General features: G+C 37.5%; 1 protein-coding gene across 7 annotated transcripts in view; it reads right to left on the minus strand.

Moving 5' to 3' along the window:
* kaznb (kazrin, periplakin interacting protein b) overlaps window positions 1–25,832 on the minus strand; it is a 207,496-nt gene that overhangs the window by 45,363 nt on the left and 136,301 nt on the right. The window lies entirely within an intron of this gene.

Below are 25,832 nucleotides of genomic sequence, written 5' to 3' on the forward strand. Positions count from 1 at the left end.
TACCTCCCGACTCTGACGGGAGACATGAAATGATGCTTGTCATTTCCCACATCATTATGTCAGATGGCATTCGTCCTTCCCTCGTTCCTTATAACAGATACGATCTCGGCACTGCTTGTTCCCTCTGGTGGCTCAGTGTTCATGGCTGACTGCACACCTGAACTGATGCTGATAATTGAAGTCTCTTCAAGTGCCCTTTTCCCCTGTATCTGCTCCTGTTACCTGCTTACAAGACTTTCAATGTCACTGTTCACAGACCTGTTACGCTGAAAATTCCCCTTTTCTTCAGTCTCTGTTATGCTCTGTCTATTCCAGTTCTCAAAGCAAGTTTGAAGTTTCCACTGCCACGTCTCGCTGTGAAAGCGCCAATGGAAACAATGAGCAAAAGGCAAATTATTCTGCCCCAAATTGCTTTAAAACTGAGCCCAGTATCTTTATAATTAAACTTAACAGTTTAGTTTTTTCGATTACTCATTGACTTTTAGGCTGTTTTGTATGTTTTTACAAATAGTTCAAATAAGCTTTGTCTAAAAAAATGATTTCAATCTAATGCTGGTCCCCATCCCACGGTCTCATTTTACAAGCTAAGAGGGGTCCATAAAGAAAAATGTTCAGCTGCAATAATAACCCTATTGTGTCATGGTATCATTTTCAAGGCGGGTCAATGGTGATGAAAACCTGAAATCGTTTTTTTTGCTTTTAACGCACCCCCTGTTCTGCAGATGCTTGTGGTTACAAGATATTGATTGAAAGCCTTCTAAATAACTTGCTTTTATGCTCCTTTCAAATTGACAGTGATTTTATTGTCGAAAGTTGGCAAGTAGTTGTACTATCGGTCGCTAGTAAGCGTTTCTGCCACTGTAATGTCATTGGCGGATTGCACAACGGTTTTAAAAATCTGATCAAAAATTAGATGGATTATCAGTATAAATAAGACGTCATTCTTCTTTCAGCTATAAAGAAATATTGCAAGGGAAAGCGTTTGTATTTAAAGTGCAGTGTGCATAATGCATCATGTCATGACAAATATGAATGATGAGCAATGCGTCAATCAAAAGTTTACAACACATTTGTTTTTTATAATATGCACAGTGCTTGTTGAAAGGTCTTAGTTTTAATGTCCATCCATATTTTTTTCCAATATATTTTATTAAAGGAATAGTCTACTCATTTTCAATATTAAAATATGTTATTACCTTAACTAAGAATTGTTGATACATCCCTCTATCATCTCTGTGCGTGCACGTAAGCGCTGGAGCGCGCTGCGACGCTTCGATAGCTTTAGCTTAGCCCCATTCATTCAATTTTACCATTTAGAGATAAAGTTAGAAGTGCTTTTCTAAGCGGATTTAAAAGAGGAACTATATTTTATGGCGTAATAACACTTTTGGGAGTACTTCAACTCGGCGCAGTAACACCCTCCCTCTCCCATTATGAGAGTGAGAAGGGGAGCGGACTTTTCAGGCAAGTCGAAGTACTCCCAAAAGTGCTATTACGCCATAAAACATAGTTCCTCTTTTAAATCCGCTTAGAAAAGCGCTACATTTTATTTTGTACCACCAAACTTGCTCGTATAACTACTCGTCTTAAATAGGAAAAACGTTGATGTGTTTGGTCACTTCTAACTTTATCTCTAAATGGTACCATTGAATGAATGGGGCTAAGCTAAATGCTATCGAAGCGTCGCAGCGAGCTCCAGCGCTTACGTGCACGCACACAGATGATAGAGGGATGTATCAACAATTCTTAGTTAAGGTAATAACATATTTTAATATTGAAAATGAGTAGACTATTCCTTTAAGATACAAACAGAAAATACAGGAAATATGTACAAAAAATACAAAATTAAATTTTCAGGAATAAATGTCTTTTTAAGGCATCGTCGGTGTCAAATGTGACCTCTCTTGGCACTAAACACATCTTGAGCATTTTTGAGCAGATTGAAGTAAAAAGACCAATTTCTTTAAAATTAGAAATTAGGATTTAATTTTATATGGGTTAGGGATGAACAACGATTAATCGCGATTAATCTATAGCAGAATAAAAGTTTTTGTTTACATCATGTGTGTGAACTGTGTATAATAATTATTTATATATAAATATGCACACATGCATGTAAAATTTTAAGAAAAAATATATATTGATATATTTAGTTTTTATATTTATATATAAGATAAATTATACATAAATATACCAATGCATATACACATGTAAACATTTCTTAAATATATACATGCATGTGTGTGCATTTATTTATACAAAGTATTATACACAGTTCACACACATATGATGTAAACAAAAACTTTTATTCTACTATATAATCCCTAATTTGGGTTTAAGAGATCCTGCAGTTTCCTGCTATTGCTCAAGTAGAAGAGGAGTTTACCCTAAAAACATCTGTATTTTCTGGATGTATTCTATTAAAGAGACTGAGAAACAATTATATATGATCACTGTAACATTGCAAAAACAACAAATCTAATTCTGGCATGGAGACTTTTGCACAGTACTGTACATGTGGGCAGTCAGATTGTGTCAACCCTCATTTGCATCTTGCAAGTTAATCTTTTTCAACCTTATCATAATACTGGACACGCCCACATAACGTTATCTGCCAATACAGCTGCAGATCTCTCTCAATAAAAAAACCATTGAATTTAAACAGCAAATTTCTGTCAGTAAGACCACCCCTTCAAAAGCTGAGCTCTTTACAAATCTATCCTCTGTTGGGCTTTTAATGTGACGAAACTATTTAATACATACTGTACTGTCAACTTATTGTAAGCTTCAGGTGTACACATGCAAAATTAATTTGTTTAAATTACAAAATGAAATCCCAGTGTTTGCACGTGAGTAATTGCAAGTAATGAAATGCAGCTACAGTAAGTGCCGCAAATTAGGCTATTCAACACTTAATGGTTTTTTACTGCACCTAAGCTGTTTAAAAAATGGAGAGAGTGAACAATCATTACCATAATACTTGATTAAGTGTGAACTTAAAACAAAACTGGGCAATGGAGCTTTGAGAGGTTTAGTGACCCACAGCCTTATGCTCTAAATAGCGTGACATATTGGAGACGTCTTATTGAGCTAGGTTCGGATTGTATTACTCAGTGTGTTTGATCACATTTTTTTTTCACATCTTCTGCCTTGTGAAAAAAGCCATGAATAGACCTCTGAATATACCGTAGAGACTTAAACCTCTAATTTATAAAGAAAAACCAAAGATGATTATAACTTAAATGATAATAATCTCTAAAATAATAATCACTCAAATACGCATTCACAAATAAATAACTAATTATAAAGACGGTTTATCATTTGCACGTGTTTCTAAAGCGATTTTAAACAATTTGAGCACAAGATGGTGTTAAAGTGAGCTGTTCTGTGCGCACAAACAATGATGCAGACGCACATACATAGGCAAAATTGACACACACTCATAAGCGCAAGCATGGAGATGCGCGTCTATGCGAGATTCTGTTTAAGAGGATATATTAGCAATGGGCCAACAATACATTGTATGGGTCAAAATTATCATTGTTTTATGCCAAAAATCCATAGGATATTAAGTAAAGCTTATGCTCCATGAAAATATTTAGTAAATTTTACCATCGTAAATATATCTAAAATTTATTTTCCATTAGCAATATGTGTTGCTAAGGATTTCCTCTGTACAACTTAAATGCTGCGTTCACACCAGCCGCGGTAGAGGCGTTAAGGGCGAGTGAGGAGTTTACTAGCATCTGGAGGTCTTGCGGCGCGAATTGATACACGAATGATGCGAATTGAGGGTTGCCACGGGAAACGTGCGAGTTGAAAAATCTAAACTTTAGCGGAAAATCGCGCCGTGTTAACCAATCAGGAGCTTGCTCTAATAGCGACATGCTTACAGGAAGTGAGCGGAGTCGCAGAAGCTTCTCCCATTCTTCCATGTGAATGTCTCGAATTACAAGAATATCACACACGGCTTTCACGCGCAAATAAAGTGGGTAAACTCAAAATGTCCAACTACACGCGAATAATGTGTTTTTGCCCCCTCTACTGCATTTGGTGTGAATCCAGGCAATTTTCTCAATATTTTTTTTTACACCCAGATTCCAGATTTTCAAATAGTTGTATTTTCCCTAGCCTGGGTGGTAGCCGATCTTAGCCCCGCCCACAACATTTTGAAAACGGGAAGATTGGTCTGGGGTTTTTCCGTTGAGGAGCTTCTATGCAAGACCCAAAGCTGGTTGACCAATCAAATTGTCAGGGCGGGCTTTATACAATGATGGACAGATGATCAACAGTAATGTAATCAACCACGTCACCAAAGAGCGTGTGTGTTGAATCTGTTTACAACGAAATGGCTGCCGCTTTAGAATTCAAATGTGTGGCTTCTGACATTGAGTCTGTTCTAAAAGATATCGACAGAGCATTGATTTTAAATGAGGAACAGAGCATGGCATTTGTTGATTGGAAAGATGCAACTCGGCGTGCATGACGAGATGGATAAAATTAGCGGTCGTTGCCAGCGTCTTTTCAGAAGCCCGGAATCGTGGCTGCTGAATAAGTGGAGGGACATGCTAGGCTCCGATATTTTTTGAAGCCAACGTAATGGGTATCGTCGTGGATGAAGTTCACCTAACGTACAAATGGTAAGAGATAGTCTGACTGTATGACTTAGTAAATACTTAATGTTGTGATATAAATGAAATGTTGTAAACATAATAGGTGTTGATGTAAGTTCGCTAACTCAGACTTAGTATAATCACAATGTAAGTGTCATTGTAGCGAAGTAACTAGCAGTTCGGTCAGGATGCTAAAGACGCCATTTCAACATACGTCACACACTCCGTTGCTCTGATTGGTCGTAGGTCTATCCAATTGAGTGCAGAGGCATTTTTCGGTTGAGACACGCCCCATAATCATAGCCCAGTGGAGCGGTATCAGACTCAAATTCTGACTAGAATTGAGTATGACAACGTCAGGCTAATTTTTCGCCCAAATGTTCTCCCATCCTAAAAATCATACATCGATGAAAAGCTTATTTATTCATCAATGATTTCAAAAACTTGACCCTTACTACTGGTTTTGTGGTCCAGGGTCACAGACATTATTTGGTAGATATACACTGCAAAAATTATATGATCAGAAAGTCATATTATCAATGTTTTTATGTAACTTTAACTTAACAAATTAACTATTTCAGCTTGTTTTTATAAGTAAACTCATTACTAGTCAAAACTTAAAAATGGTCAGTTGAATGGACTTGCATAACCAGTGTGATTACATTTAAGGCAGCAAGCAGTCCTTTTTCCTAAATGTTTCTATACTCATACAGAATATCAATGCTTTGCTTTTGAAGCCACCTAACACTGCATTTCTAAACATTTCTGAAAAGCAAATAAAACAGTCGAGTCTTTATAGTGCCATTTTTTCTTTTAACACCTTTATAACACCTCTTGCACAATTTAGACAGTCATTATCATTACCATTAAACTTTCACATACTCCAGGCATTTCCAAACATCAAGACCGCTTACCAGAGCTATAATTCCATATGTACACAAGGTAAAAACACACTTTCTGCTTTTCCTTATCATAACTCCAAGAAATCGCTGTCAAAGCAAATGACATATTAACTAAAATGAAATAAACCAAAATCTAGAATGTTCAAATAAATCTGGGCAAGTTTTTGTAGCCTACTGTGGGTTTAAATATTTCATCAACAATAGGTCAATGGTTAGGAAAATAATGAGGAAGAGTCAGTTGCAGAGGTTTGCCACAAATAGGCTATGCAGAGGAGAAAGAAGCACAATTCACTGTATTAATTAGATGAAAATGTCAGAAAGGTTAAAATCATCTAAAATTTCCACAAAACACACAAAAACAAAATATGTAGGCTACATTTAAGTGAGTTTCATAATATTATGAGAGAGCTGTAAGTATGCCATGTCAGTCTAATACTGTACAAAGCATAACTCATTTATTTACATTGACAATGCACACTTGTTAACAAGTATGCACACAAATTGAAACACAATGTCAGCTGGGAACATTTCTAGAATAATACTCGATTGGCCCCTGGCTCTATGTTTCTCTCACCAAAACCTAGAGACACACAAAATTTCCTTTTTTAAGAGGTCAAATTGGGCAGACATGGATGCAGCACACTGTCAATCAAAATGTCTCAATACACCCCAGCACTTATTAATGCCATACCTGTCTTCGGTCGAGACATCTCCTCTGGTGACATTCTGACCCGACTCACTTCTGTGCAGTGGGAGGGGTTTGTGTCAACTAACCTGACCATAGCAAAGTCTGTTATTGGTTGAACATGAAAACTTTATGCCAATCACAAGCAAGAAGGATTAATCGTACAGGCTTCATTTATTTGTAAAGCCGCAATTATCCCCTTCTTCAGCTGTTTGTCAATGCTAAACTCTCTCGTCCTTTAATAATGAATGGTCTTCTGCTCTCTTAAAGTGCTAGTGAACGAGATATCACAATGCATTATTAAGTCATCACTAAGGAGATAGGCTGATAAGAAATATTAATAATAATAATAACTACTAGGGATAAAGGTGGATCTAAAGATTGCATTTGAAGAGCTCAGACGCAAAAGCTGCTAAATGACAACTCCATCAAAAATTAGATCATGGTATGAGGATATTAACCAAATTTTTAAGGTTTTCGTTTTATTAGAAAGGACCGTGAAGAGAGAGATAGACCGTGGATCACATTTAATCTTAGGTTCCTTGTGAGTACTTGGACCTGGGCCCGGTTGCATAAAGCACCTTAAGTTTTTTCCTTAAGTATGACACTTAAGGGGTAAATTCCCCTTAACTTCTGTAAGATAATAATTAAAGAGTTTTGCATATAATCCCTTAAACGGTTCTCTTAGGTAAGAGTAATCGTTAAGTGTTTCATGACAGTGACCCCGGTTTGTTGTTATAAAATACTATTGTTGCCATGGAGACACAACAGAAAAAACTTAAGGGTTTTTCTGCAACACCCTTAAGTTTAAAGGAAACAACTTAAGGGAAAATTACACTTAAGGTGCTTTATGCAACCGGGCCCAGAATACATCCCAAAAATGGAAGCTATCTGCATCACAGCGCCCCCTAATGTGTGGTTCATTTTCTTAAAGCTCCCGTTCTGTCTGTGATTTTGAAGCTTTGATTGTGTTTATAGTGGGCAATATAACATGTGTTCATGTTTCACGTGTAAAAAAACGCGGTATTTTTCACATAATTTACTTATCTGTATAGCGCTGCTTTCACTGTCCTCAAAACAGGCTGATGTCCTCCTTGTTATGTTAAAGTCCCTCCTTCAGAAATACGTATCGAGTTCTGATTGTGTAGTTTGTTTGGTGTGCTGTGATTCAATAGCAGCTTGGCTTAGCAGAGCCGTTTGAGCCAAAGCTGGCGACTGACGTATTCCTGTGGGCGGAGTTTAGTCAACGAACTGTTTTACTGACGTCATTAAAGCAGGAAATAGAGGGCTGTAGTCCAAACCGGCCGTTCATTGTAGGCTTTTAAAGAGGAATTCTATTGAAGAAAATATATCGCCTGGCTGTGAACTTTGAGCTTTATCATTTTACAGGTATTATTTATGCTATTATAGCAACATTACACACTAACTAGGGTTTAAAAAATGGTATCAGGAAGAACGTGACCTTTAATTTTTAATTCTGACTTTCATGTTTCTAGTTGCATCATTAGTAAAGTGGATCTTTTTAAAACTGGAGGATTTTTGTATGCATTTAGATGGTTTTGCGGTGAAAGGCAGTCAAATACCAATGAACATTTGTGAAAATAAGACATTTCAATTACTGACTAATAACCTGTTCATTGTCATTAAAATGTAAAAAACTGAACTTAAACACAAGACCCTAAATAAAATGCTCAATTGTAAGAAAACATTTGAACTCTTCACATCATACTACCAATTTGAAGAAGAGGTAACAAAAGTAAGCATGGAAACGCCTTCTCTTTTTTAAAAATATAATATATTACATTATATAAAATACTAAGATGCAGGCATATGCAAATATTGTGCAGATGCAATTACTACACAATTTACTGGATGATGGCTTAAAATCAACATTAACAAAAATATTAAATAAATTACAATTTTTCCCATTTATACTACATTAACTATTCACTATAGCATATCCACAAACTAGCACTTATGAACATTTAAACTCGGAGAAAACCAATTAAATGCGCATTAGTGCCAAAGCCATTTCAGATTTCTAAACGATGAGAAGTATGCTTGGGTAAATAAATAACAAACATCGTGGGTTTCACATTTCTGAAAATATTCTTTCATACAAAGAGGATAAAACTGCTCCCACGTCTGCACTGAAAATCCATCCACTTTTCATAGACCTCAATTTAGGTTTTCATGACCAAGGGCACAGATCCCACTATAGACTGCGTCAATATCACAATCAATACAGTTAACAAAATGTCCTGTTTGTTGACTCTTCCTAAATTGAAATCTGGACCTTTGCGTGTGACCTTTACTTAAGAATGTTCATCTATCTAATTAATGCCTTTATGGAAGGTATGAATGAAATTTTGTCAATGCAGCTGATTTACTTTAAACATACTACCTTTCCTGGATCAGACACAAACAAGTGGACCTCATCCAAATTCAGTGAAGAAAATGCTGATGGTACAAAAAAGTCTTTTCTCACTTAGACATTACCAAGCAGTTAGAAAGTAGTATCATTAGCACGGCTGTGGCATTGATGAATCGAAAGCAATCTTCTCTGTGATTGGGAGTTGTGGTAAAAGGGAAAAGTTTTGAAAAACTTAAAGGAAGCAGTCCTCTGAAAGTGTGCTTTTGTTTTTTTGACATTGATGAAATGCTGAGGGACATTGTGTGGGTGCAGGATCATCAAAAATCTCTACGCTAATCTATTAACTGCAAATGAAAGAAACACTTACTGTAAATCCTTAGGGCCAGTTCAGAGGAATTGAACAACCATTAAATTAATCTTACTATGAGTACATTTAGAGTTAATATCTAAGATCTATTTTTGTCTGAAATTGGGCATCATCGTTGCATATCAACCCAATCCTTGGAGATGTACAAACGTACATTAAAGAAAAATCAACTAACTTCTATCTATGCAGAATAAATGCACAAATTATACAGTATTAAGGGAAATCATATTTTATCTACATGTACATTTTCCACAATCCAATACAAAGTGGTATGCCAGGTCTTATTTGCGTATTTGTTGTCTTAACACAGGGCCAGGAGTGTGATATTTACTCTGAGTGTGTAAACAGCAACATGTTCACACCTTAATGCTAATCCATAGAGCGCGAGCAGAAGGCTTTGGAAGCAACAGCCAATGGCGTGCCTTCCAGCACCACACACACACTGTTTTGTGTCACAAAACTGCATTGCGGTCAGTTCATTCTTTGTGATGAGATGGCGTTTGGGAAATGTCAAGGAGAAAACAGCCCAGTATAGTAGATTTGTTCAGTAACATGAGGAAATCCACTTGCATGGCAACGGTCTCCTTGTCTGTTTTGTGACTGACAATGAATGGCGTTCACATGAGATATAAGACCCTGAGGGCCCGTGTTCAGCGTTCTGATGGGGATGAGCGGCCCCCTTCATCATTCCTCTCAGCCGTCAGAAACTCAGTCCACCGGAGTTCCGTCCCTGCGGACGTAACGCTGTCGGCAGCTGGAAAAATGTTGTTTATTAATCTGTATTTATAGTCACGGACAACGGAGAAAAATCAATAGGCATTGCATTCACTGCACATTAAGCCCGAGACGACGCTTCAAGGGCTCTGTGATTGACTGCCCCTGCTCGCTCGCCCGTGTGTGTGAGGGTGCTGTCAGCTCCACAGCAATCCACTGCCCAAAGGCTTTCGGCAGACTCTACACCTCATGAGATATGCTACTGCTGTCATAGAGGGATAACACAGTGGCGAGAAGTGGCGATTTAACAGTAACATCAATGAATGGTGAGTGAATTAGTAAATCAGTTTTAGTTTCTCACACATATAGAGGGTATGCAACGACGTCACTTTTCCACGTGACCATGTCGGAGCTCCCCATATTGAGTGGCAAAGCATTCAACAAAGTGGCTGGATTTCATAGCGGCTGTTGTTAAAACGCCAGTAAAACTGACTATTATCAGCTTTTATTAAATTTAGTTGGCTTTTACAGTGACCCTAACAACTTGGCAAGCCAACCAGTAGTCTGTGGACATTAGCATAAGGCCAGACATTGCTTTTCCTGACATATATGGGTGATTCTCATGAAATCCAGACTTAGAAGGTGTCCAGCATCAGATTTTTTTTAAAAGCCCTTGAAGCCAGTTTTTTTTTGCATATATAAGATTAAGGTCTGAACTAACTATAACCATTATTTTTAAAGGATTTAAAAATATTTTCTATAGAATTATTTACATTTTTTAGATTATCATTATCAAAAATTATCATTACCGCAGCATGATATTACATTAAATATGCATTTACAAACTCATGTTTCGGTTATGAGAACTAAAAAGTTGTCTAGGTACTATGACAAACAAAATTTCAACTTTTATCTGTTTACCTGGTAGCCATCTTGAGTGTCACAATTAATTATGTCCCTTCCAACAATTTTTTAAAAAAAAGTTAGTGCCTTGAGGGCTTAAAATTATTGAAAATTGTTGCGGAGGATGAGAAAATTGGTCTTGGACACATTTATATTCCTTATTATTGTCTCTACAAATTTTTTTGTATGATGTCATTTGAAATCATGTGCAAAATAGCACATGAAGCGATGTTTGTAAATGTATGCTTCTTATTTTGACACAAAAATGTTTCTCTTGCCTAAAACTATTAAACCATCCCACCTTTGTAGAACACAAGGCTCATCATAATGGATGTTTTTAATGAAAGCTCACTGACAAACTTTGCAATTACACAGAATAAGAGTATTCATTGGTGTATTTTTATCAGGATTTTTTATCCCAAACTTTTACATACCTGACATATGGCTAATGCTACTGATTTACTTCTCCTTTGAGTATTTTTTGCAGTCTGGAAAAAGACCGCTCCAAATTTTTGTTGAATCTGTTAGCACAATCGATCACACAACTACTTTCCCCATTTTAGACGCGCTTTTCACCCTATGCTTATGCTGTCGATCAGACCTTTTGCCACTCAGTGGGCATAACCGCAATCATTTTTGTCTAAGGTGATGTCAAGTGCATACCTCTATAGAAGGCGATTTATATCTTTTCCCGCCATTGACGATGTAACTCTCAATTAAGAAAAAAACGCTTCCCTGCCAATGACGAGTTTTTACGGCAATCCGTATTTACGTTATTATGCACCAGGTGGCGTTCTTTCCCAACTTATAAAACCCAGAAGTTTCCCCCCCTTAGGGCAAACAGTTCAAACACTACATATGTTTTGAGGAGTACTCTGAATCTGATCTCTATTAAAAGTCCTTCACAAAAATTTAATTATCTCAGGTTTTTGCTCAAATTTTGGTGTTTTTGAAGAAACCTACCATATTAAAGAGGTGATAAAAAGAGAACTAATGAAAGTAGGATGAAACTGTTTTGTTTGAAAGCAGAGGGTCTGCTCTTTCATTTGATATATTGTATGTTTATATATTTAAAGGAGAAATTTTTGGAAGGCATTAAACTTTTGTGAAAATCATAAAAAATGCTGGCACTGGCTGGCAACTTTTTTTTTAAACGCCGAAGGAGAACGAGTTAATTGGGATTCTAGGGCTATATGACAGAAACGTCTTATCATATGTCCTAAGTTAACATCCTAAGTTCTAAATTGGTTCCAAATTAACATCACAATGATTACTAAACCATTATGTAATATAGCCCAAACTATAATATTATATATTGCTTGCAGCCCTAGATATAACCCCAACACCCATACTCACCCAATCCGTTGTGTAAATAAATATACTCTTAAAAATAAGGCTGATAAAAGAAGAACCAGGGTTGCATGCTTGTCACTCAAGTTTATTTCTTTGAATGCATCGAAAGCTATGGATCCCCACCCAGCTCCTGTGCAACTCTCCATAGGAATGAATGACTCCTTGTTTATTGCTGTCGCAGTGAAATGGGGGCTTAAGAGTATAGCCCAACCTGCAACATTATCTTGGTATTGTTAAATATTGGTTGACCATGCTTGGTTGAGGTTATTCGATTTAACAAGATGCCTGCAGATCCACCAGGAAGACCGGATCATAAAGCACCAGCCGTGAAATTTTTCCAAGTTTAAGATATCTTGTTGGAAGGGGTGAGAATAGGCCAGATTTTGTTTTACGACAGCTGAGATTACGATTCGCGTGAGGGGAGGCTGTGTGAAAAGCCAATTTCTGTTTTCAGATCATTAAACAGCACCAGGATGTGATGCACACATGGGGCAAATGGAACACAAAGGTCAGCAATTAAGCGGCATGAAACAGCTCAACAGGCACAGATGGGGGACGCAGAGGGTGGGAAAACCCCCAGAAATGAGTAACAGAGGAATATTACCACAAATCAAAGCCGTTATATATATATATCTACAGACATATGTGGACTATGTACGACTAGGGAATGCTTAACCTTCTATTAGACCTGGGCATGAGACAATAAAACTGCCCTGATTGACCTACGATTGGTTACTGATTTGCTTAAATATAACAAAAAATATATAAGCATGACAACATGTGCTCTTAGCCTGCATAAATAACAAGAATAGCAAAAAATTCATGGGAGTGGGAGCATAATACTGTACATATGGCGGTATCCTTAACATAATCTGTATGAAATGTATGGCTCCAACTGGCAGGAAATATAATTTAAAATGCATTTAAAACCTCATAAAGGGGAGCGATTCCCCGCTTCCTACAGTATAGACTTCATAACTGACCCCTGTAATGGCTTCACCTTCTGCCTATGTCTATAGACACACACTAATTCACAACTCCTGGAAACTCATTACCAACCCCTTATATTCCCCATTGCAGGTGATGACGGATCATTCAAATGAAGTGCATTAAAGAAGCATTATCATGGTAATAAACTATCCAAGGTGACAAAGTATTACTGAATGAAGTGCACGATCCATTTGAATGACAATGGCTATAAAAAGACAATGCTGTCGGCGGTGATTCAAAAAGCCATACTGCTATTGAAGGCCAGTGCTGCTCCATTTATAACTTAGATGAGAAAATATGCTTTGTAGGCAGTTCGGGTATCTAAAGCAGTGAGTCGGTGCGGTGGTGCTAGGCAATATTCAGGAATTGTATTGGAGCATAGGTGACTCATAATAATATATGATAAAAAGTTGACTTCATTAGTTTAAGCAAATTGAATTTCTTGCAACAATTGCCTTGCGGTATAATGAAATGATAATATCAGACAGTCAGTCGAGTTTACTGTATGGGTATAGGAGTCCAATATAAGACTGCAATAATCAGCATACTTCTCTCTCTCTCTCTTTTATACACACACACAGGTAAAACAGTAAAAGCACATAACACACTAGAAGCCTATGACCCTAGATTATTAAACAATGCCAATGGTTTTGTAAGTAGTCCTAATATTACAGCATCAAACAGAAACCCAAAGCATACTGTGTAGTCTGATCACAGGCCTTTAATGCTCTCAGATGTAAGCCATGGATCAGTAACTAGAGGTATTTGGTTTGTTATCAAGTCAAAATTAGGCTTGAAGTCCCTTGAGTACCATCTGATGATAAAAGGCTTTTTGGATCTAAAGATCTGTAGCACATCGAAAGTAAACTCAAGTCGACTAGAGAATCAAACCGTGGGCTAAGCTGCTCTGTGAGACGTTATGATGTAATGTTACCTCATGAAAACTTTATAAAGTGTTACTTCCCCAAAGTTAGTCCGAAAGCAAGTTGTCCGGCTGATCCCGATGAATGCTTACTCAGAAAAGGATTGACTGGGTGTGTGTAGGGCAATCTAAATGTTAGAGAGGGCTTAGCTGGATACTAATGATCCAAGCTGCTCTTTAAGGGTCAAAAACGCACACAGGGGATCTTGGAGAAAGGGCAACGGGGTTTGACATTTCAATTCCACCTGCCATTGAAGGATAGACGAGTGCGTTGTAGAAATTGTTCAAGTGTCAAAACAAATATAGTGCTAGCAGTGGGACATGTTTTTATAAATGGGATTTAATTTCACAAGGCCCAGAAGAGCGGTTACAAATACAAAAACTGCCATCCACTGTAAAAAAAAGTCTTTGTTGCACTTAAATTTTTAAGTATAATCAACTTGAATTTACAGTTTATTTCGACTTTCTTGACTAGTAAGGAGTTGCTATAAATAATAAAAGTAAATTTGAATAAGCTTAAGTTATTTATTATTGCTTAAAAATGTAAGTGACTTCTTTATTCGAGGGCGCTCAATGGGAAGTTCGTCACAACATGTATGTAGCCCATCATGTGTGTGGTTCCTTTTTTCAAAATATGTGTTCTGCGCATCGAGAGATCCTATGTGCATCACGTGTCTTGTCAAAATAAGTACCTGCTGCAGATGCGTCTAAAGGGTTTATGATAAAAGAGACGCTCGGGTTTGCCAGATACTCGCATAATCTCATGCGTAATCAGAGTTTACTGTTAAGGGAGTGTCTTGCGTGTATTTTTTGAACGTGAGCGGCTCTTTGATCATAAACGATTTTGACGCGTGTGCAGCCGACACTTATTTTGACAAAACACGTGATGCAAACAGGATCTCTCGACGCGCAAAACACATATTTTGATAAAAGGAACCACACACATGACACTCCGAACACTTATTTTGTATTAGCGCCACTCGGATGAGCAGTCACGAGCCGGCACTGCTATCAGGGGGCACAACTAATTTCTCTGTATATATACTAAATAAGATATGATTTGAAAAAAAAAAGACATGCGTTGGTGATAACTGCTATTTATTATTGTTATTTAGCACAATTTTCTCTTCTTGAGAAAAGAGAAAACATCCTTTGAGTATCCACACTGCAAAAATTATTTTCAAGAAAAAAATTCTTAGTATTTTTTTTCTTGTTTTTCAGTGAAAAAATATCAAAAAAATTCTTAAATTAGGATGCTTTTCTTGATGAGCAAAACTATGCCAGAAAATAAGTCTAGTTTTTAAACAAAAAATATCAAATGTAAGTGATTTTGTGCATAAAACAAGCAAGGAGAAATCTGCCAATGGGGTAAGCAAAAAAATCTTGAAAATTTTTCTTAAACACTAAATTCAAGAAAAAATCAAGAGAAATTTGCTTACCCCATTGGCAGATGATTTTTTGCTTGTTTTATGCACAAGATCACTTAAATTTGATATTTTGGTCTAAAAACTACTTATTTTCTTGTTTTTGCTCATCAAGAAAAAGCATCTTAATTTAAGAATTTTTAGATATTTTTACTGAAAACTAGACAAAAATACAAGACAATTTTTTTTTCTTAAAAATCATTTTTTGCAGTGTGGTACCCCACTAATGAAATGTGAGCTAGCCAACATCTGATGAATCGGCAATCTCCTGTTAGGTTCCCTCCTACTTTGCATTCCATTATTATTCCTAAATAGACTCTCCTCTCATCCTTCTTTGCACTGATGCTTAAAGATTTATGTGTGTTTAAGATGCACCATTGTCATGTTGCTATATGCCCATGAGGACGGTCTTTTTAATTCAAGTCGAGTCATTTGGGTTTGAGGCCAAACAAAAACAGCTTTCTTAGAATGTCAAGTGCAACCAATCTTGGCAATTATCAATGTCACAGTCCACTGGACAGTGAAAAGTCCAAGGCAAAAACTAGCAAAGAGTAGCCGAAATGCAGATTTGGAATGGCGGTTTAGTGCGGTACTTTAATCTGCCTTGAATGACAACTTACCCGCAAGTCATTCACTTTCTTAATTACATTTCAGTCGCCCAGTGGTAAGTTTAAGGTTGAATGAAATATCGAGGTTGAAAACAATGTGACATAGTTCTAATTAACCTGACAATGGAACCTATCACGTCCTTCCAACTTTCATTACCCACAGTGCCAGGGAAACGCTGAAAACTACACTGAATAATGGAAAAGGTCCAACTTGTACTTTTTTTCCTGTCTAATAAATATACACACGCATTACTATAACGTTTGATGGCTTGTAAAATCATAAAGACACCAAATCAAATTACTTTGGGTAATAAAATATGTTCTGAAAACACATGAGACTCATAAATAATGACCGTGACATGTCATGTTTATTTGCGGGCAGTTACATCTTCATTAGGCTGTGATGTCAGTAAATACTGTATCCGACATTCATCACACTCGCAGCTGCATCACGCCCTCATCTCCTTGACTTTGGGCTTTGCTTAATGGATAAGGTCAGTAAAGATTTAAATGAGAAAATCTGTCTGCAAGGAACCTAATAGATGCAAAAGCATAACAAAACACATCCCGAACACATAACAAGTATACTCTAAAAAATGCTGAGCCATGGCTGGGTCAAATAGGGACAAACCCAACCCATAGGTTATAAATTAAAGTATTGTATGGTGGGTCGTTACAACCCAAGCTTGGGTCAAATATAAACATTTTCCTTGTTAATTCAACCCAACGGTTGGGTTTAAAACGTTCAAAAATACCCGATGGGACCTGGTTGCTTTTTAATATTCTCATATTGTGAAGAGACATTTGGAGAATGGCAAATCTTGAGGTGACCTATCTCCCCCAGGCCCATACATCAGTCTCCCAGTAACACGTGCTGGACTCCAGAACTGTTATTGCCTGCCGGCCCAGCCAGAGATCAACTGATACGTGGCTGGCGTCCAAAAAACACACCAGGATTTCATTGCGATGGGCTCCTGTGGTTCTATTTAAAGTTTTGTGAGCCTGACAAGCCGTGTTTGTCAAATTCATGTGCATTCTACATTTATTTTGTAGGTTGTTACTTGTTTTGTTTATGCTGTTTTTAATTGATTTATTTGTCTCAGGAGAGATGCATCAGACATCTCACAGCCATTGACAATTTTATTGTGAAAAAGTCCCAGTCATCCTGTCCATTGCCTTTCTTCGTAACCTAAATGCCATTATAGCTTCAAAAAATGTAAAATGATATTGGTACATTTGCATATACAAATGTTTCAAAATTACACAATGTCTTTTGATAAACAGCTTACAGTATCCTTTATGACTGCATATGCATTAAATATACATCAGTGCTTCTGATACTACTGTACTACACCCCACATCAATTCCCACAGAGCGCAGACTCAAATCGACCACAGAAAAAGACACAAAAGGGTGGAAGCAGCACTAAAAAACAACAGCATAAAAAATTCAAAGCACACCTGGGAGGACACGGCAACCCTCTCCAGAGGAAAGTGTTATTCAGTAGATTTGAATTATTGAACAAAGCCCCTGCTGACAGCTGTATATACGAGTAAAGCCTCATAGGTGTGAGAACGCTTTGTGACTTCTTTGGCCAGGTTTACACATGATTACTGATCCATGACTAGAGAACAGGTTCACATGGTAAATTATATATTAAAAGAGGACTGCCCACTGCTAAGACATGACAGGTGAAGGTAATCGTAAAAAAAACATATTTATATACTTCTATTTATACCCAACCCTAACTGAATATATAAATGCACAGCATATGGCTGAAATGTACTGTAGAGCAGAGGTCTCCGACCTTTTTGTGAGCAAGGGCTACAGTACCATAATGGAAAAACTATTTGGACTGGAGGGCTACTTTTTTATATAGTCTACTCAAAACATTTTTCTTTTACTTGTTCGTTTTATTTTATTTTACTTGATGATATGTTTTATCAATGTTTAAAATGTTAAGATACATAAAAGAAGCCAAGCTAATTTAAAAATATAAATAGATTTTAAAATTGAAGCTATGAATAGAATGTGCTTACAGACTCTATGTGGGCACCATAGACCATGTTGGAGACCACTGCTGTAGAGTAAATAAGGATCAATCTTATGTACAATTATATAAAAACTAACTTATAATATATTTTAAGAGCTCAGATGCAAAACCCTTAAAGTGCACTTTGGGAAGTTAGCTGAAAAATTAGCATGGTGTATAATAAATTTAGCCAACAAACCATTTCTGAATAACCAGATGCCAGGATTAAGCAGATTTGAAGCAAAAGTATTTGATTGACATATAATACGTGCCGAGAGGATTATAAAGTTAATATCATTATCTAATTTTTGATGTAGGTGGCATTTAGCAGCTTTTGCATTTAATCTCTTCACATACACTCACCTAAAAGATTATTAGGAACACCATGCTAATACTGTGTTTGACCCCCTTTCCCTTTCAGAACTGCCTTAATTCTACATGGCATTGATTCAACAAGGTGCTGAAAGCATTCTTTAGAAATGTTGGTCCATATTGATAGGATAGCATCTTGCAGTTTATGGAGATTTGTGGGATGCACATCCAGGGGAAGAAGCTCCCGTTCCACCACATCGCAAAGATGCTCTATTGGGTTGAGATCTGGTGACTGTGGGGGCCATTTTAGTACAGTGAACTCATTGTCATGTTCAAGAAACCAATTTGAAATGATTCGAGCAGTAACATGGTGCATTATCCTGCTGGAAGTAGCCATCAGAGGATGGGTACATGGTGGTCTTTAAGGGATGGACATGGTCAGAAACAATGCTCAGGTAGACCGTGGCATTTAAACGATGCACAATTGGCACTAAAGGGCCTATAGTGTGCCAAGAAAACATCACCCACACCATTACAGCACCACCACCAGGCTGCACAATGGTAAAAAAAGGCATGACGGATCCATCTTCTCATTCTGTTTACACCAAATTCTGACTCTACCATCTGAATGTCTCAACAGAAATCGAGACTCATCAGACCAGGCAACATTTTTCCAGTCTTCCAACTGTCCAATTTTGGTGAGCTTGTGCAAATTGTAGCCTCTTTTTCCTATTTGTAGTGGAGATAAGTGATACCCGGTGGAGTCTTCTGCTGTTGTAGCCCATCCGTCTCAAGGTTGTGCGTGTTGTGGCTTCACAAATGCTTTGCTGCATACCTCGATTGTAACAACTGGTTATTTCAGTCAAAGTTGCCCTTCTATCAGCTTGAATCAGTCGGCCCATTCTCCTCTGACCTCTAGCATCAACAAGGCATTTTGCCCACAGGATTGCTGCATACTGGATGTTTTTCCCTTTTCACACCATTCTTTCCCAGTAACTGAGCAGATTGTGAAATAGTCAGAATGGCCCGTCTGGCACCAACAACGTCACGCTCAAAATCACCTTTCTTTCCTATTCTGACATTCAGTTTGGAGTTCAGGAGATTGTCTTGACCAGGACCACACCCCTAAATGCATTGAAGCAACTGCCATGTGATTGGTTGATTAGATAATTGCATTAATGAGAAATTGAACAGGTGTTCCTAATAATCCTTTAGGTGAGTGCAGTCTCCCGAAGCAAAATTCTGTAATGTGCATTTAATATCAATGTCTTTAAATTATTTTCATTTTAGGAGTTTAATGTAAAAAATAAATAAGCATAAAACATATGCCCTAGTAAATAAATGTTACAATTCTGCTTATAAAGCAAATAAATCTGTTAAAAGCTGGTCAGATAGCTAGCCGTGAACTAGACATGAGCGTGCGTGCCAGTTAAAATGCCAGCTATAATGTCAGTGTTGTTTTGTTTGCAAGGCAATGTGCCATTTTAGCATCCAGCCCGTTATTTGAATACTGAAACGACCATTGCAGAAGGTTAAAACCTCTGCTAGTACGAATACAGCATGTGCTATTTAAAACACACCCACAATCAACCATGCCAGAGACAGACTGATCCACCGGTGTTAGAAACAAACACAAGTTACCCTTTCCTCCGGTGTCACATTAGAAAGCGTGCTGATGGCATCAGCGATGAAAGCGGAAGGATTGGCCCCTGGCCCCGTGTCGATAGCTATCTGTCGGGAAGGGTCTCTTCCCTTCTCCTCAACTTAATGGAGTGCTTTGATGACATTAGGCATTTCCTCTGACTGCAACAAGCGTAGGGGGAAATGAAAGTAACATATTGGCCCCTGATCGATATCTGGACGGGGGACGTGAAGGGAATACTGAAGCGGCATTTAGAGACTGCGTCAGCGCTGCAGCATGAGGTGAAGACGACAGCGTGTTGAGGACAAAGCGATGAGAGCGTCGATCGATGCAGTCGACCCCCCATAACGTGCCGTAATGACTGGAAGATGCTCACAGAGGTGATGCTTAAAGACGTAGATCTACAAAATAATTCTTATGCAAATTATAATATGTCAGGTAAATAAACTCCAATTATTACTGAGATAGATCATTTATAAAGCTATTAAGGACTCCCAAGTTAAATCTGAAAGGCTGTCACAATCTATATTATTAGCCACATTTCTTATTAAGTCTCCACATGCTAGCCTTTGTCTCTCAGCTATATGATGAATTTCTGTGGCGGTGTGTAAATTACAAATTAATTTGTGGATGATAATTAATTCAATCGTTTTCTGTCACCCAGTGGGATTTTGTCAGCACCACAACTTCACATTATGTTCAGTGATAGCTTTTTTCTTTTTCGCTCAAGTCAGCCTTTTTCCTGTGACCAAAAAAGCAACACAAACAAATAACTCACACACATGCTTAGACCAATCTGCCACAAAACAAGCCAGCAGCCATCCATACATTTACAGTGAGAAAGAAACCATATACTGACAAACTTGCTTATAAATCAGAATTTCTGGCAGACTCGAAGGAATACTGGTCATTGGAGTATTACTTTCATTTATTTTTGCGCGACGGCAGACAAAATTTCAACTGCGATGTGTGGTGGTATTCCGATCGGCCAATCTCAGCAACAAAGCGTAAGATGGGAAGGGAAACTGCTGATTGAAAACCAAGTCGCACATATGTCAGAGCTTACAAAATACTCCTACAGTCCAATATGATGTACAGTAGGCTATAATTATGCTATGTGATGATGCTAATTATCATTTAAGTTAAAAGTTTACAATGTCTGCGCTAATAGTTTTTAACTTCTGTATTAGGCGGGTGGGAGGACCAACTGTCACTAATAAATGTGAATTATTCTTAGCTAATGACAGCCTTCCTCTACACTAAACATGCTGTGGTTAATATGCATTTTCCTGACATTTGAAACCATAGATCTGTATACACAGATGCATCATTCGACTGCTCCATATATGCAGACTAGAGGTCTTCACGAGTTCACTTAGATCCGAAAACGCAATGTCTTTTTGACCCGAGAGGGTTCGGGTCTAAAAGTTTCACGTGTGCCTCACACACAGGTCAGGTATAATATTACCGGGTAATTTAAAATGAATGTGTGTTTGAACTATCTTGCGTGTGTGCATCAAATCCTTTTCCAACCCCTCTTCTGTTTACCAAGGCCGCTTCTGACATCATGTGGCTGGCTGTAGGTTCATTTAGTATCGAACTGTCAATCAATTTTGAATGCAAATTTTAGTGGTTACCTTGGTGTCGTCGAGCAGCGGGCCAAATTGGTTGTGAGGCCATTGGGTTTGTCCGGTCTTTCTTTAAAAAAAATTCTATGCACCTCGTGTTCAGGTAAAAAGTGATTCGGGTCATTTCGGGTCGGGTACATTTCTTTGGACCCAGGAAGACCTCTATTGCAGACGTATCTGCCATTTTGTAATGGTCCTGATGATGACTTCACTTTTCAGGATACATTGCCCAGCCTCTGTCTGTAAATCCTGGAGAGATTTATATTCCCAAGAAAGTTGGATAACTTTCACTTTTGTTTTTGTGTATGTATTAACTCAATGCTACATATTTTTAACTCTTTCGCCGCCATTGACGAGATATCTCGTCAATTAAGAGAAAACGCTTCCCCGCCAATGACGAGATTTTCTGTCTTTCCGCAATACCGCTATTATCCACCACTTCTGCAACTTATACAACCCGGAAGTAGCGCCTCACGTGAAAGAGAAAGAACTCTGTGTATGTTTTAAAGATCGCTCTGCATCTGATCTCTATCAAAAGTCCTTCGCAAAAATGGAATTATCTCAGCTTTTTGCTCAAAATTGGGTGTTTTTGAAGAAACCTACCCATGTATGAGAGGTGATTACAAGAGAACTATTGAAGGTAGAATGAAACGTTTTTTTTTCTTTGAAAGCAGAGGGTCTGTTCTTTCATCTGATATATTGTTTGTTTATATATTTAAAGAAGAACATTTTCTGGAAGGCATTAAACTTTTGTGAAAATCATGAAAAATGCTGGCACTGGCTAGCAACTTTTTTTAACTTTTAAATGTTGTGTTAGGTAACACTTTCGTCTTATATTGTGTAAGCATAATGTTTGAATCTACACAACAGCATGTAGCATTTTATAATTATATATGCGTATTATTACGGTTGTAGGCGCACAGTCAGCTTGCTTTTGAGTGTTCAAGCACCGGCTTGGCAGGGTTGCCAGATTTGCACACCAATAAAAACCATCCCCATGACCTTTTCCTAAATACCAAAACTTTACTTTCATGAATAAGTATTACTTTAACATTGATAACCGAAGAACAAAATCCTTTTACTATTAACCTGCGGAAAAAACAATCCACATCAACAGTTTTAAAGCAATTTGATTCCCTGGGAAACGCAGACATGGCAACACTGGTTTGGTTTATGTACCGCCTTACACCCGTAAAATATGGCGGTGGACGACTTGCGTATAATGGCTGATAGAAACAGCTGCTAATGACACATCTATGTATATACTGTATATATCAGGGGTGGGCATCGAGGGCCACAGTCCTGCAGAGTTTAGCTTCAACCTTAATCGAACACACCTGAATGTCATTTCCAAACAGTCCTGAAGACTTCAATTAGATTTTTCAGCTGTATTTGATTAGGGTTGGAGCTAAACTCTGCAGGGACACTGGCCCTCAGGACCAGAAGTTGCCCACCCCTGGTATATATCTATGTTTAAAACATGCAAAGTCCCTTTAGGCCAATGGTCATCAAAGCCTCATGCTTAGATACATTGGTTTGGTTTATCAGTCAGTGCTGGTTGGTTGGTGTGGTATTTCTCCCGCCCCTCCTACACTGTGATTGGACAGCTGCATAAAAAGTGACATTGATGATCCCAGCGCTGTTCCCAAAGTTTAATTTTTTTTTACTTTTAGCAAATGCTGCCAATGCTTTTAAAAGCACAGCACTTCCATTGGAAACAACAACTGAAAAAATACTGAAATGGCCAAAAAATGCTTTAGTGGACACATGGCTTTAACCCTCAAAAAAAGGATTTTTCTTCTTTATTTATTCTTTACGCCATTCCAGTATCTATCTGATGTCAGGACTCTGCCATAAAGGTTTTGTTTTATATTTATGTTTTATCGTGATGGCAGGGTTCTGACAGACTCTTGTTTCATGTGGAGGCTCATGGCCTTGCATATTGGGTCATGTGCCTCTGGTGTCTCGTTTCAAGTCCCCGCCCCCTTGTTCTCCTTGTTAATTATTCATGATTGGTTATCCCTCTCACCTGTGTTGCCCTCGTTTAGTTTCCCTATTTAATCTCCTCTTGTCTCTTGTCTTGTGCTGGTTCATTGTGTTCATACGTGTCTTGTTTTGCTGTCTTCATTCAGTTAAATGTTTTCATTAGAGTCTAGTTTATCATGTCAAGTCAGTGTTTGTAAAAGATCATGTTGTATGTAGTTTTGCCCCCACATGGGTTTTTGTTTTTATGTCTCAGTTAATAAATGTTCTATGTTTACTCCCCGATATCGCCTGCGCTTGGGTTCTCTTGTTCCCCGTCTCAAACCCTGACATCTGAAATGTTAATCCATCCACAGGTTGAGGGAGGGGCAAATTGGTATCTTCAATTCATATAACTTGCATGTGTATTGCCTGTGGGAAGAAACCGGAGTACCCGGGACCTCTAACATTTAATATTACATTCGTATATGTATGAGTGTCCTCCCTCATTAAAAATGTTTTTGCTTTATAGTTATCTGATTAATATTATGTTTACTTTGAGAATGTAGAGGTCAGGAAACTGTTTGTAAGCAATACCGAATCCTTGAAACTCTCCATGATCAAGCTGACCCTGGATCAGGACACAGACCAGACAGGCTATTTATCTTTTTTTGCAGACCGAGCAATTAAGAACCTGTGTAAGATTGGCTTTAGTGACCCAAACCGTAGCAAGATTATATAAATTGCACAATTAGCTCTTGCAATGCAGTGTAAACAAGTCTGCTGATCCAAGATGATGCTTGATTTGAATTTTCAACTTGTGGTAACAAGTTGCCAGGCTTATCTGGTCTTTAGAGTCAAGTCCAATTTGTGCCCTGATCCTGCGATCGGTGCTTCAAAACTCTGAGTAATTACAATGACAAATGAGTATCTCATTATCCAGAAGAAAGATTTAAGATTGGTTATTGGTATGGGTGTCTTTTAAAAAGGCTAGTTTCTTCATCTTCTTCCTCCTTTATATCCATTCAAGCATCTACGGATATATACAGTACATGGCGAAAACCAGTTGATCCATACTAAAGGCTTGTTTCAAATTCGGCAAACTAACCATTTTATTATATTTATATTTTTGCATTCCCAAAACATACACCTGTAAATCAGAGGGCTGGTCATCTCACACTTGACTTCCATGTGATTAAAGTATAGACAACAGCCGACTGGCTTAGCAGTGGACAGCATGATTGATCATTCACATTACCAACAGCAGCAGCTATAGAAGAGGAAGAGCTTGGTGTATCAGCATCAAATTCCCACTGGACTGACACTTCTCTCTCAGACCCATAACACTGTTGCTTTAAATAAATGCATCTCCCAAATGGGTGATTCTCACGAAATCCAGATTAAGAAGGTGTCCAGCATCAAAAACTTTTAAAAGCCCTTGAAGCCAATTTTTTTTGTTTTGCACATATAAGATTAAGGTCTGAACTTACTATAACCATTATTTTGAGATAATTTGAAAAATTATCTTTACCGCAACATGATATTACATTAAATATATGCATTTACAAACTCGTGTTTCGGTAATGAGAACTAAAAAGTTGTCTAGGTACTAAAACAAACAAAATTGTAACTTTTGTCTGGGGAGAAAAAATAAGAACTGTTTACCTGGTAGCCATCTTGAGTGTCACAATTAATAATGTCCCTTCCAACAATTTAAAAAAAAAAGTTAGTTCCTTGAAGGCTTAAAAATTATTGAAAATTGTTGCGGGGGATGAGAAAATTGGTCTTGGACACACTTATATTCCTTGTTATTGTCATTTACTAATGATTACCAAATACCACATGTTTCTTTACTACAAATGTTTATATTATAACATGCACTGAAGCTTTATATTTTTTAGATTTTTTAATTATAAATATTTCCATGTCAAAGAACCCAAATCCAGTCATGGACACGTTGCGGTAATGAACAATTTCACCTTAAATGTGGAAAAAACAACTAAATTGGTTTGTATGATGTCATTTGAAATAATTTGCAAAATATACATGAAGAAATGTTTGTAAATGTATGCTTATTATTTTGATAGCATTTACTTCTTTTTATATCAAAATGTTTCATGACACCTCATAAGTCTAATTGCGCGAGGAATCACCCATAAAAATGCTAATGTAAACTATTAAATGTATCATGATTGGATAAAGTCATAAACTTCTGTGCATGGGTATTTACTGTAGTTAGACCATACTGTATGTGTAACTAATTGTTTTATTGATTATTTTAATAAAAAATGCCTGTAGAAATATTGAAGCTTTTTTAGGTGATGACTAGGATTTCTTTGAGTAGCAGCTCTGGATTGATTTCAGTGATGCGGGTGACCCTACACAGTCTGTACAAAGCCAA

This window comes from Misgurnus anguillicaudatus, chromosome 14 (genome assembly GCF_027580225.2).
Source record: "Misgurnus anguillicaudatus chromosome 14, ASM2758022v2, whole genome shotgun sequence".
Lineage (NCBI taxonomy): Eukaryota > Metazoa > Chordata > Actinopteri > Cypriniformes > Cobitidae > Misgurnus > Misgurnus anguillicaudatus.